Raw genomic sequence first — 15,053 nt, forward strand, 5'->3', positions numbered from 1 at the left:
TACAGGGCACTTTTTATAGCCATTCATGGAGAGAGAGAGAGGGGGAAAAAAAGTAGTAAAAAGAAAAAGAAAGAAAAAATAAGGGGGGGGGGAATAAAAAGCACTATTTCTCCAGAAGCACACTTGGATCACAAAAATGAAAGGCTTAAGTTATTTTAGAAAGACAAAAAGAAGAAGTACATGAAGGAACAGGCATCTCCTCACTGGCCAGCTGGCCAGGCCCCAGGGGCTTTGTGAGATGGGCTGTAGTGTAACAGCTCCAACTCCTCCCAGCTAATGCACTTGTAGCACATCAACACCTCTTCTGCTGGGGTCTGCAGAAAGAACAGCACAAGCAGAAAAGAAAGAAAAGCAGAAGCCTGACATTTTGAAGCAGAAAACTCGTGCCAAGAGAAGGAGAGCTCTCTGCTGAGAGCGCTGCACAGGAATCCAGGGAATCCTCTAGGCTGTGTTCTCCACAAACCCGTGCAGGCACAGCATTAATGTGGTGAGCCTCAACTCTATCAACAAGGCAGTAACATGGGGAGCCTCAGTTTGGCACCAGAGAAGTGGGGGTAGTTCTGCATGAAACAGCAGGTTGTGAGGACAAATTCAGACTAGTCTGCAAGTGTTGCATGCGGGCTGGAGGTGGTCATGGAGCTCCAGACAGAAGGTCCTGTGTGCAGGCAGCATGCAGTGACCTGTTAGCAGCCTTCTGACTGCACACATGTACTGCCTGTCTTCTCTTCAGGGGGAGAACTTCTGGAGATTCATAGAATGGCTTGAGTTGGAAAAGACCATGAAGATATCTAGTTCCAACCCCCCAGCTTCCCCTAGACCAGGTTGCTCAAAGGCCTCATCTAACTTGGCCTTAAACACCTCCAGGGAGGAGAAGGATCCACAACCTCCCTGGGCAACCTGATCCAGTGTCTCACCACCCTCACTGTAAAGAATCTCTTTCTAATCTCCAGTCTAAACCTCCCCTCCTCAAGCTTCAATCCATTCCCTCTTGTTCTATCACTTCAAGCCCTTGTAAAAAGTCCCTCCCCAGCTTTCTTGTCAGCCCTTTTCAGGTACTGGAGGGCTGCTATAAAGTCTCCTGGAGCCTTCCTGCCTTGGTTTGAGACAACAAATGTTTGCTGAGGTGAAAGGAGGGAACTGCTTTTGTTCCAACCTTGACTAAATGACATCCTGCACTCTTATCTTCGGAAGGTTTCGTTTCAAGTGGACTGAGAGGGAAGAGGAAGAAACAGGCTACGTCCCTGAGTACCTCTGGACTCAGCATTGTATTTATTATTCCAATATCCCTCCCATCTTCTTCCACCCACTTGTCCTCTCACCATCCAAGAACATAAAGGGAAGAGAGAGATTAAAAAAAAAATACATATAATCCCCCAGAGGGCAAATATTGTCAAGCAGGCACTTAAGCAACCCAGTGGCACAGTCAAATTCAGGTGCTTTAGACATGCTAAATGCCCCCCAAAAGGCTGCCCTCTTCTCTGGCCAGTTAAAAGGGCTGCAAGGACATCTGCTATATTCCTGCACTTTTCAGAAGCCCATTTCCAAGGCTTCAGCAGCTGTTTGGAGCTGGCACCAAGCATAAGCAAGGAGACATGAACTAGTATTCTGAGAGATAATTTGATGGCCAAACTCTCTCCTGTTCTGTACCTGACATCAGACAAACCCCTCTAAAACGTCAGATGTGTTAAACAGCAAGCTTTAAGAATTCCCAGCATCATCAGCTGAGTCTGCTTCCACCAGAAGCATGTTTGTTCTTCAGCTGACATGCTTCAATCCTAGAGCTACAGCACAAGCCTGCCCCATTTCAAACAGGCTAAACAAAGCCAGTCCTATCAGGCTGCCACTATGTATTTACCTGGCCCTAGCACCCACACCCATTCCACCATGGCTGCTCTAGCAAGTCTGGTCTCCACATCCTCAGGCTACAGCCAAGACATTAGAAACCTCAGAGCTACACCAAGCAAAAGAAAACAAGTTCACTAACATATTTCAGCCACACCTCACTGCCCAGAGGATATAAATTTTGCTTACTGATGAATTACTGCCTACCTACACCCACTGCTCCGTCATTAAGGCACTGAAGACATCAACACAGCTTTTCATTAAGTGGGACTACTTTCAAGCCTCTGAAATGCTTTCTGAAAACAAAGGGATGACCAACTCCTACCCTGCTTGTTCATATTTGCTCAGTTTACAGTCTAACAGCATGGCAAGTACCAAGAACTTGACCAAAGCCCTACAGTTTGGCCATGCAAGATTTAAGAAGTCTTGTTCAACCCCCCAAGTATCTACTGAAAAATCAGAGTCACACAGAATGCCAGGTTGGAAGGGACCCCAAGGATCATCTGCTCCAACCTTTCTAGGTAATAGTACAGTTTAAATGAGATGGCCCAGCTCCCTGTCAAGTGCAGTCTGAAGACTGTCCAGTGTAGGAGAATCCACACACGAGGTACAATCCTCCCAGCAAGGTAAAGCCACCATCCACAGCTCAAGTTCAGTCTGCTAAGTATGCTGGAGTCCATGAAATGGGTGGCACTCACATATCCAGTAGGAATCACTGATCACCTTCAGGAGCAAACCACGACTCACCAGAAACTAGCATTGCTCCAGAGAGACAACTTAGAAGCCCCCAGGTGCCAGTTTCTATTTGCTTGTCAGCCACAAGCAGCTAAGAAGAGTTTGGGATTTCTAGTAAGGTCAACACAAACCTCATGAAGTTCAATAAAGGCAGAAATCAAAGTTCTTTCCTAGGACATCCCACAACCTATCTGCCAAGGAAAAGCCCCAGGCAGCAGGACAGGCTCTGCAGAAAGGGACAAGGGGAAATCTTGGGGGAACATCAAGATGTCTCTACAGCAGCAGCATGTCCTGTTGCAGGCTGGAGCACCTCTCCTGTGAGGACAGACTGAAAGAATTGGGGCTGCTCAGTCTGGAGAAGAGAAGGCTCTGAGGTGACCTAATTGTGGCCTTCCAGTATCTGAAGGGGGCTACAAGAAGGCTGGGGAGGGACTTCTCAGGATCTCAGGTAGTGATAGGACTAGGGGGAATGGAATGAAGCTGGAGGTGGGGAGATTCAGGCTGGGTGTGAGGAGGAAGTTCTTCACCATGAAGCCCTGGAATGGGTTGTCCAGGGAGGTGGTTGAGGCCCTGTCCCTGGAGGTGTTTAAGCCCAGGCTGGATGAGACTCTGGCCATGGCAGGGGGGTTGGAACTAGCTGATCCTTGTGGTCCCTTCCAACCCTGACTGATACTATGAATTACAGCAATTTCAGCCTCAGCAAATGTGCAGGCAGAGGGATTCCTCTTCTCTATGCAGCACTAGAGACACCACAAGTGGATTCCAGAGCCAGTGTGGGCTCCCCACTACAAGACAGACATTGACAGACTGGAGGAAGTCCAAGAGAGGACATCAGGGTGGTCAGGGGCTGGAGTACAGGACATGCAAGGAGGGCCCAAGTGAGTTGGGTTTGTTCAGCTGGACAGAGAAGAGGGTGAAGGGATACCTCTTGAGTATTTAAGGATAATCTAAAAACCTTCAGTGGAATAATCACCCAACAAGAACTGTCCTAGACTCCCTTTGGCTAATTAAATCTGGGACACACACTGAGTACAGTGAACTGATTAGAAAGGACAGCACTTTTAAAATAGAATTCATTCTGCAGATCCAATCTAACATGCAGTTGAAGGAAATGGGAGACTCACCAAGTGGAGAGACCAAGGTACAATAAGCATTGCACAGTTGTCATCTTTCTGTTTTGAAAAGGACAAAAATGTTTCCACGTGGCTGAGAGATTGCTAAAGGAATTCAGAGGCATTTAACCAATGGAAAATTGGAAAGGTAACAGAATTTTAAGCAGGGAAGTAACCTAAATACACTTCAGGAAAGGTGATCTTGCGGTAGCTTGCTGCCCACCCTGCTCTGTATCCTTATCTCACAGGAAGAGCACAGGATCAAGCAGGTGAATGGTTGCAAACAGAGATGGTTATGTCAAATCTCTTCTCTATGGGTAACTATGTGAAAGCTCTTAGAGCCTTCAGGTACCCCAGACCCACAGGTTAATGGGTGCATTTCCATTTGGATGCTCATCACTTTCAAAAAATAACAAGGGGAAGACTTCACCAGTGGCACCTTCCAATCCTGCCCAGTTTTCACAAGCCCAGCCTCTGAAAGTCTGTGCAGGAGCATCCCTGAACTTCCTTTTGCAGCCAGTTGCTTGCTACTTGCACAGAGTCAGCCTGGGCACATCTGTTAAGCTAAAAATTCCCTCTGTTGTCACAGAGATAAAACAGAGGATGCATTTTGTTCAGGTTTTGTATTCTTCTCTCTAGTCATTGTATCCCATTAAGTATTACATGATGATATCCAAGAAGGGCCAGACTGATGAAAGCAAAAAGCAGCACTTCACTTTGCTCCTCTCAAGCACTCAGCAAACTGGTTTTCTGGCTACTGTCTACCTTGCAGCCTAGATCTCACAAGATCAACTGTTCAAGGACCTAAAGCCCTACAGCCTTGCTCCAATGAACCCACTGAAAGGAGTCAAGGGATGCCATGTTCAGAGCCAAGTTGGAAGACTGAAAAAGACATCAGGACAAGCAGGAGAGAAACTCCTTTCCCCTGATCTGGAGACTAACAAAGAGCAGCCTCTGAAAAGTGCAAACTGCTATGGGTAAAGACAGGAATATTAACCCAAATCAAGCCCAAACCATGTAACAATAAAACCCTTTTCAATATCTACCTGGACCACTAACATAAGAGAGAAGTTCTGTGCTTTTAAGAGCAGTTCTGCACATCAGTTCACAGATAGCACAAACCAGCTATTCTATGACTATTCCTATGTGCCTCCAGGAAAAGGTTTACCCTCATATTCTCCTTCCTCAAGACAAAAGCTTTCTTCAAGCTTTGGCTGCTTGCAAGAGCCTGACTGACATAAACCCAGCTTCGGGTTTTCATGTGTCACAGTCAGTTAAAGAAGAGCAAGCTGAAGAGGTCTCTCTGTGTGTGTGTGTGTGTGAACATGCATAAGGAAAGCCCTGCACTTTGGCTTAATATTTCACCTTGCTGGTGTGGAACACAGAACATCTTTTCAGTCACAGAGTGTTTCCCTTCAGTTACATAAAACCCAGGCTCTGCTCAGGTTCCATGGAAAATAAAAACAACCCAACGCAATCCTCGCAGCGTGGAACAGAGATTAAAGGAAGGAAGCAAACAACAATATGAATTTGAGACTGATGAATTCAAGTTGGGAAAGGCTTGCCCAGAACAGTTTTATTATATGGAAAGAATGGGCTCACTTCTAACAACGCTCACTAAATCCTTCCTGAAACGAGACCCATAAATCCTGTCCCGAGCTCACATCGAACGCAACTGCTGGCATGAGCTGTAGCCAGAAGGTACAAACTCAACCTTCAGTTTCTCATAGCAGCAGCTGCCTGTGTGAGTGCAGGTGTACTTCAAACTACTGACCAGAAGCAAACCCAGAAAAGTGATTGCTTTAAGTGAGATGCAAATTGTAAGGAGTGGAGAAGTTGATGCTTACAGATTCACAGATTGCATCGAGGTGGAAGGGACCCTCAGAGGTCATCTTGTCCAACGCCCCTGCAGGCAGCAGGGACACCTCCATGAGTCCAGTCTTGAATGTCTCCAGGGACAGGGCCTCAGCCACATCCCTGGGCAGCCTGTTCCAGTATTTCACCATTATCATTGTAAAAAAACTTCCTTCTGATGTCCAACCTTAACCTACCTTACTCCAGTTTTAAACCATTGCCTCTTGTCCTATCACCACAGGCCCTTCTAAACATTTCCTTCCCAGCCCTCCTGTAGGCCCCTTTCAGGTATCAAAATGTAGCTCTAAGGTCTTCCTGGAGCCTTCTCTTCCCCAGACTGAACAAATCCAACTCTCTCAGTCTGTCCCTGTAGGAGAGGCACTCCAGCCCTCCCATCTTTGTGGCCTGCCTCTGGATCCACTCCATCAGGTCCACATGTCTCGTGTTGGGGGTCCCATAGCTGGAGATTGTACTCCAGACAATACACCAGAGCAGAGTGGCAGAACGACCTCAACCTGCTGGCCATGCTTCTTCTGATGCAGCACAGGATATGATTTACAGTCCTAGAGCTTCCCTTTCCCACTAAATTCCAGTCAGCATTTTAGAAAGCAGAAGGCTTCTGCAGCCCCCCTCAACAACATTTTCTGTTTATTTCTTCCAGAGAGGATGCTCTTGCTTTGCACAATTTCTTCTCTCCCACCTATTTCACCTGTTTGCTTGCAGATAAAGACATCTAACACCAATTTCAACTGACAGCCACAAAACATATAGACCAGTCACACTCTTGTCATGCTAGAGAATTAATTTGAAGATATAAATTCAGAGAATTTATCAGTGCAGTCTTTCCACTAGCAGCCAGTGGGGCTCCTGCTGCAATCACTGTTACAGTGGGTTTCTCTCACCTGAGCAAGTGTCAGCATGAAGTATTTGTAATTCTTCCTCCTCTACAATTCAGACTGTCTCCTGAAGCCCCAACCTATCAACAGTCTCATTTGGCTGAGGGAGATGGAAAGAAATTCTATAACCTAGCACAAATTGTTAGAAGAATTATCTAAGCTGAGAGTGAAGATGGCAAGCAGGTAAAATATTTATACACAGGCAGCAAGAGAAAGACCTCTCCAAACCCTGCCTCATGTGCTTTTATGCCCTTTTTTTTTTAAGGAGCATGCAGACAATTATGTTCTTCTACAGACATCAGAAGTGTTTATGCAAGGAGAACACCAGAACTTCTCATTTAATATTAAAAATGTATGACAAGAACTATTTCATTCCTTGCTCACCAGATGTACCTGACATGGGTGTGCTCCCATGCTGAGGGCAAACACAGTGCAAGTGTCAAGTGTATTCAGTCTGAGGAAGAGAAAGCAAGGGAACACAAGCACAGTGCTTTTAACCCTCCTTTCCCTCCCCTCCCATTTTGTATCGTGAGAGAGGAGAATCCCAAGAGAAAGCTTGAAACAAGCCCATTTCCTAGAGCCATATCCTGTTTGCCAGCTCTGATACGTGGCTGCAGGCATAGTGCCCAGGATAGGCTAAGGAATTTAACCAAGAAAAAAAAAATGTAGGGACCATAATCTAGACACTAAGAGACACTCAGCAGCTCAGACATAAGCCACCTACAGGGAAAAAAACAAAACATACATTCAGCCTTCAGTGACATTTATCAGCTGTCTGTTCAGACCTACCTGTTTTGAGACACTACTTTCACAGACAAAAAGGGAAGGAAGAACCAAGCCAGGAAAGAGTCAACTCCTGAGACATTTCTTAAGCAAAACAAAGAACCTGTGTAGCTGACACTGCCTTTTTCTTTGTAAGCTAAATTAAGTCTAAAAAAAAAAATCCACCTTCATTTCGCTTCAGTTTCACTGAATAAACACTGAAAAACCCCAACCAAGAACTGGCAAAGCCTTTCAGTGAGCAACTGCTTCAGAAGGGAAGCATTCATAGAGTAATAGCCTTTAAATAGCTTCTTTGAAACTTGATTCCACTCACCTGACATATGCTATCTCAATATTTGACAAAGATTATTTGTTAGAAGCAATTTCCAGTCAAGGAACTGCATGCCAGAACTCTAGCTGTCCAAGTGGAGGTACAATTAATAACATCTGCCTTAAGAAAGCACCCTGGGCCCACAGCTACCTGCTTCTGTTGGCTACCTTCTCTCTTTCCTTCCCCCATCTCTGATGCTAGGGACCCTGTAAGTTCAACATCTGCAGATCACCTTGTGCTTGACAAGACCTCAGCTTACAGCCTCTCCACAGCACAGACAGCAACCTGCACAGAACACTTTGTACAGCCACACGCCACGCTTTGCCTGCAGCCAGTACCACAGCTCCCAGCAGCCTCCACCTGAAGCCATCACGGTCTACAGAGACATGCCTTGCTCTGCAGAGCACATAAATCCTACTTTCAAGTCACTTTTGCTTCCTACAGTGAAACAGGAATTGAGAGGTAAAAATCCCAGCACCATGTGACAGGGTCTGAGGTGTTCAGCTACTTGGATGATTTTATTTATTTGACAGATTAAGGAGCAAAATCAAGTGGAAGGGGAAGCTGGGTTGAGAGAAAGGGAAGGCTTAGGAGAGGTGATAAAATTAACTTCCTGCACAAGCTTTCTTTCCTGGTACATAGTACTGAAAATTCCTCTTCATGGTTTGGAGTAGAGAGAAGGTGTGAGGTTCCTTACTGGACTATGCACTTCTCCAAGAATGGACCCCTGAGTTCTTCCAGATTTAGGTCCCATACCCAGGACTGGGAAGCTGGAAGAAGCTATTTTCAGATATTTCTTGGTATTTGAGGCAATCCTCCACTTGTGCTGACTGTTCAGACTCTCACTCTGACACGCACAGACATGCAAATTCAGAGCAGGCCATTTCAGTACAGCAGACAGAAATAATTGCAACAACAGAGCTGGACTTGAAGAACTCAGACCTTTACCAGGTGAAATATTCAAGGGGGAAGCAGCTCCAGAAAGGACTTTTCTTCAAGTTTAAAGACAAACAGAAAAAAAGGCTGCCTCTTCCTTTGGAGAAAGGCAAGCCACACCTGTGTCAATAATGTGTGGTATTTAGTACTGCAGGGAGTTAGGAGTCTGCCACAGCATGCATGCCTGGCGGGGAGGAAGGAACAAGCATGTCCATGGACATGTCTCATCTTCCAAACAGCTCAAGAGCTGGACTGAAGCCAGCAGCTCTAAAGCAGGTAAACCAGCTTGAGAGACCAGCAATGCTGTGATCCACCTCCCTCCTAAGCAGGCAGAGCTGGAGACACACAAGTACATGGGGCAAAACAATCGAAGACGCTGAACGCTCTTGCTGCCCACATGCAAAGATGTTCACCAACTGCTGATGCTCTCTAGCCAAGGTCTATTCTCTAGGGTCAAACACCTAGGTAGAAAATGGGGACCAGGTATCAGCTGTGCTCATGTCTGACCACTCCCTGGAACAGTGCAGAGCACAGCACCAGCACTAGAAGCTAAGTCTACTCCCCTTGAAGGCTCCCTGCATGTAATGCTAACTGCTGAGCTACCAAACTCTCTGGTTCCCTCAACAGAGCACTAAAAAAACATGGTGCCTAACCCCAAATGAGGGAAAAGCATGTAGAGTTGGAAGCCCAGGCAGCATTTTACACAGTTACATTACAAGGAAGCTATAATGTAGACAAAGATGAATCCAAGGCTCCAGGGCTTATCACTGGCACCTTCAGGCTGCTCTCATTGGCAGAGGAATGAGTGGGAAAGAAGCCACTGGAGATCCAGCATTGACCCCAGCCCTGGAAACTACTGCTCATGCTTTGGAAGCATTTACACACAGCACAGCCATGAGGCCAGTGTTAAAATGCAACTGCTCTTCTGCCACTTCTGCCCAATACTAACCCAGATGGCATCAAAACAAAGCCAGCAGAAGGGGGAGGAAAAGAGAATGAATGCCATGAATTTGTGTTTCTGATGAGACATCGGGAGTGTCTTTCTACAGCACACAAACCAGACTTGTCCTACCAGATCCAGCCACTGCAAGAAAACCTAATCCAGAGGTGCTTCAGCCATCACTGGTTTGGGGTAGGACAGCAGTTCTAGCATATAGTCTTCAATTCTATCACCTTTAGCATATTTTCAGAGGAATTTTTAGCACTACCTCTCAGCATCTGAAAGCATCGAGGGCTGGCATTTCCTAAGCCACTTTCATCATTTGCCACCACCAAAGGAAAAACATTCAGGTAATTTTCTACAGCTTAGTAATGCCAGCTCCTTTCACAAAGCTTGCCACAAGAAACCTAAATGGAACAGCAGAGCTTTAATGAAACAGCTCTTCCCAAACACACTTTCCCCTCTTTCTGAGCAAAACAGTTGTACTCGAGGTCAAGGTCACTGAGTAGGTTCAAGCACCTTGTGAGAACCTAGTGTGAATTCAGAAAAAAATTAACATGCTTTATCAAGAGTTAATTACAGGAATTACATTACTGCACACACACCTCACTTACTGGTTCTCAGCACTTGGCTCTCTTACTTTAGGTTAAGATAATTTTGGTGTTTAGACAAGTAAATGGGCAGGCGAGACAAAAAAGCCAACAGTGTAATCAAAAGCCTCTATCTAAGGATTAGTACACACCTACACATCATCATACAGCAAAACTATTTTACAGGCATGCTGGATCAATAAAAGCTCCACATCACAGACAGCTGATGATTTTCAAGAGGTGGTACTTAGACATGCTTAGAATCACAGCATTCCCCTGAAAATCTGACACCCCAGCAAATCCCTGCTAGATCCCAGTTTGGCTGCCTCTCTATACAACACCACAAGGATGGATGGAGAGAGGACTCTTAAAACTAAACCAGAAGAAGGAAAACATCAGCAACCTCCTGCTTTGAAAAGCTGTGACCACGTGTCAGGCATTCACTTGCCAAGGGAGTGGCAGCATTTATCAGCTCTCCTGCACTGGCTAGTCCTGATATGCAATCAAGGCTTGAGAGTTAATGATTTCCCCCTGTGAAAACTCCAGGAGCCAAGCTGCAGGGCTGAGCTCTGTCCTTGATCAACACTTGCAACCTGTTCTCCATCCAGCCCTACAATATGAAGTACAGAATCCCTTAGAGCACAAGGTCGGTGTTTTATTTAAGGTTAATTTTCCTTCTTCCTGCAGGGCTGGTCCATTTAGTGAGCTCTGGAGGCTTGTATTTGGTTACTGCATGGAGGCTGTAACCATAGCCAGCTGCTGGCAAGAGCCCAAGCAACTTGCACTGGCTGCACAGCCCATTAACCCCCATCATTCCAAACCAACACTGCAAGCAGAACACCACATTTCACACCCATTCCCACAACGTCCTCTGTTTTGTACCCACAGTTCCATCACCTCAGAAAAGGCCACAAAGAAGCCATCCAGGCTGTGGGATTCCACCTTTTTTAACACCACACTGTTGACCATTCCTTTTGCCTTTCAAGCAGAAAGCTGTGTTTCTGAAATGCTTTAAAGACAGATACTTGTTTACCATTGGTGACTACTCACTTAAAAGCAGGAATCCCCTAAAGTGATTTTGCTTGACTTTGTCCCTCATGCACATCCTGAGTGAAATGTGGAAGTTCTCCCTAGATTTGAATCTTCAGTTTTCTAGGAGTGCCTGGAGCACTTCAAAATACAGTTACAGAATGTGATGTATCTGACTTTGCTACTTAAGAGAGAAGTTTTGCTACTCAGAAGTGCTTTTTACTGCAAGCACACCCTGTTTGGGACCGGTTCACAGGTGCTCAGTAACAGTGAACACCATGGGCTAGAAGCCTGCTCTGAAAGAACACTTTCAGGTGACTGCTGAAGCTTAAACATTCTTCTGCTCCTACAGGGCAGACCCTTTGCATCTGGTATTACCCAGATGCAGAATGAGGCCAAATCCTGACAGGAAGCACCAGCAACATGAGCTCTCCTTCTCCACACAACCCAGCTCAAGTGTCCTGGTGAATTATTCAAGACAGTCTCAAAATTCATTCACTGTATGTACAAAGCAGCAAAACACCAGGAAAAAAAAACCCAAATCAAAACACTGAATGTATATTCAGGGCTTCAAATGACTACAATGAATTGATGAATTGCAATGGTTTTGTCTCATTCATGAATTTTAAAGGATTTACCTTCCGTGTACAGTGAGCTTCAGACCTTGGAAAAGCCCTAGCCTTATCTACAGGGTCTGTGATATCTACTGAATCACATTTCAATGCCTGTGATGTCTTGCAATGGAATTAGCTGAACCACTGACACAGCATTCAGCTGGGATAAAACAAAATAAATCTCTCCAAAAGCATTAGCAAGTTTGAATCAAGTGCCTCTCTTGTTGCCATGCTTTCACAGTAACTACAACTCCGGCTCACTGGTTGTCATAGATACTGCAAACTCAAAGCAGTGAGAATGAGAACACTGCCACTTGGTGGAAAAGTGGGATAGCAGTCACTTGCAACTTCAAGTGAAACCACTTTTACAACCACACTGCATCTCCTCCCATTCCATGTGCTAGTGCATCTCCACAGAGTGCAGTGCAGCAACATGCCCACTCTATTACAAGCACAGCACTGGGCAGCTTTCCAGTATGCTGTGTAACAAAGGTGGCTTTCTCAGTCTCCCCCACCTGCCAGCTGCCTGCTCATAGAATGGTTTAAATTAGAAGGGACCTCAGAAATCATCTGCTCCAACCTCCCTGCCATGGGCAAGGACTCATCTCAAATAGACTCAGGGGTTCCTCATCCAACCTGGCCTTAAACCTCCCAGGGAGGAGACATCCACAACCTCCCTGGGCAGCCTATTCCAGAGTCTCACCACCCTTGTACTGAACTATTTTTTACCCAAGATCCAGTCTAAACCTACTCTGCCATCCTCTCTTGTCCTACTGCTAGACAGCCTTATGAAAAGTTCCTCTACAGCCTTCCTGTAGGATCCCTTCAGGTACTGGATTCTAGAATTACACAAAAAATCCCAAAACCCAGAGGAGGCTGCTGCCTTTTTCATTTATGCATGAAGCCATCCATCAAGGATGACATGGAATTCTGAAACTGAAGCTCAGATTTGCCTAGCTGCTAATCTCCTCAAATCCTCACTTTTCATGCCACATTAGGACAGCAGGGATTACATTTTATCTTTCTGATTTATTTTGCTTATTATTTTTTAAGTTTTACTCTACATTTTCTCTTCTCTCAGGACCTACTGCAGAGAGCACCCACAATGCCAAATGCTTTTTAATACTTTCAGTGTTGCCTGTTTCCCCACTGAAGCTGAAACACTGCTCTGGGGCTGTGTGTAGCTCTTTCTCAGAAGGGCAAAATGCACACAAAACTTGCTGAAAACAAAGAATTGCTGAATGGTTTGGGCTGGAAGGGACCTTGAAGATCATCTAGTTCCAACCCCCCTGCCATAGGCAGGGACATCTATTCTATTCTTAGGATATCAGGTGGTGATAGGACTAGGGGGAATGGAATGAAGCTGGAGGTGGGGAGATTCAGGCTGGACATGAGGAGGAAGTTCTTCACCATGAGAGTGGTGAAGCCCTGGAATGGGTTGTCCAGGCAGGTGGTTGAGGCACCGTCCCTGGGGTTGTTTAAGCCCAGGCTGGATGAGGCTCTGGCCAGCCTGATCTAGTGTGGGGTGTCCCTGCCCATGGCAGGGGGGTTGGAACTAGCTGATCCTTGTGGTCCCTTCCAACCCTGACTGATACTATGATAATATGATCTCCTTCTAGAGCCAGTTCCTCAAGACCCGATCCAACCGGACTTTGAACGCTTCCAAGGTCGGAACCTCTCCAACTTCCCTGGGCAACCTGTGCCAGTACCTCACCACCCTCACAGTGAAGAATTTCTTCCTAATGTCTAATCTAAATCGAGCTTCTCACAGTTTCAAGCCATTTAAAAATTCATCAAGAGGCTTTTAAACAAGTCCACATGAAACCTCAGCAAGGTATTAAAGCAAGCAGCAGCCACACAACTCAGTGGTAAGGATTCTAGAATGCATCATTGCTCAGACAAGAGCTCCTATAGTCTGATCTCATTCTTTTTCCATGCCAGATCTTTTCTCCATGGTAGTGCAGTCCTTTGAGGGGAGAGAAATGCAGACAGTTGCAACAAGGCCCTTCTACAGAGACCATCTGTTCACATTTGAACCCAACAGGTTTGACAGGAACAATGGCCAAAAATTAGAAGCAGGAAAAGGAGAACAGTGAGGGATTATCTTTTCCTCTCTTCACTATACAATTATTTCTCTTGTGACAAGGAAAGGACATCATATACTTCATTTCCATTAATGGTATTTCAGACACAGATGCAACAGCCTTCACCTGCAGTACAGCTGCCAAGATTTTCAACTGTGTGTTGCTATAAACCCATGAAAATACTGTGGATACTGGGAGAAAGTGGTGCTATAGAGCTCATTGAAACAGAATAGCTGAAGGAACACATTTGCTTACTTTCATCTTGCCCTACCAAAACATTATACTAATTCAAATGCCCTACAGAATTTCACTGCTCTGGTATCCTTAACAGAGCTCAGAGAGTGGCCAAGAAGGCCCATGGCATTCTGGCCTGCATCAAGAATAGTGTGGCCAGCAGGAGCAGACAAGTCATTGTGCCCCTGTACTCTGCACTGGTTAGGCCACACCTTGAGTCCTGTGTCCAGTTCTGGGCCCCTCAGTTTAAGAAGGACATTGAGATACTTGAATGTGTCCAGAGAAGGGCAACGAGGCTGGGGAGAGGCCTCAAGCACAAGCCCTATGAGGAGAGGCTGAGGGAACTGGGATTGTTTAGCCTGGAGAAGAGGAGGCTCAGGGGAGACCTCATTGCTGTCTACAAACTACCTGAAGGGTGGTTGTAGCCAAGTGGGGGTTGATCTCTTCTCCCAGGCACCCAGCACCAGAACAAGAGGACACAGTCTCAAGCTGCCCCAGGGGACGTTTAGGCTGGAGGTGAGGAGAAAGTTCTTCACCGAGAGAGTTGTTAGCCATTGGGATGTGCTGCCCAGGGAGGTGGTGGAGTCACCATCCCTGGAGGTGTTCAAGAGGGGACTGGATGTGGCACTTGGTGCCATGGTTCACTCATGAGGTCTGTGGTGACAGGTTGGACTTGATGATCTTTGAGATCTCTTCCAACCTTGGTGATTCTGTGAGTGTCTGTATCCCTGAGGAAGCTACAGGATAACATGAAGGCCCCTGCCATTGTCATTCACTTGGCAGGCCACAAGGCTGCTTATATTGCACAGGGGATTGAAGTAGCATAGAAATTTGAGTACAATTCTCCAATAATTTTTAAATGGCTTTTTTTTTTTTTTGCCTGTCTTCCATCTTTTAGTCTGATGCATGTTTCTGTGTGCTGTTAAAAACCTGTTGTTCAGCAGAAACAAGATGGAAGGCTTCAGCCATGTACAACAGCTATCATCTGGGGATCTTATTCCCCTCTTACTTTTAAATCCAACCTTTACACAACACCCTCGTTCACAAGGTCAAAAGAAGAGTTGGAGACAACTGAATTGATTGACATGTTTCAT

The 15,053-nt window shown here is 45.8% G+C and overlaps 1 protein-coding gene across 2 annotated transcripts in view; it reads right to left on the minus strand.

Annotated features, from left to right (window-relative positions):
• Positions 1–15,053, minus strand: part of SAP30BP (SAP30 binding protein) — a 35,361-nt gene that overhangs the window by 15,937 nt on the left and 4,371 nt on the right. The gene's annotated exons all lie outside the window — the stretch shown is intronic.

The sequence above is a fragment of the Dryobates pubescens genome, chromosome 20 (genome assembly GCF_014839835.1).
Source record: "Dryobates pubescens isolate bDryPub1 chromosome 20, bDryPub1.pri, whole genome shotgun sequence".
NCBI lineage: Eukaryota > Metazoa > Chordata > Aves > Piciformes > Picidae > Dryobates > Dryobates pubescens.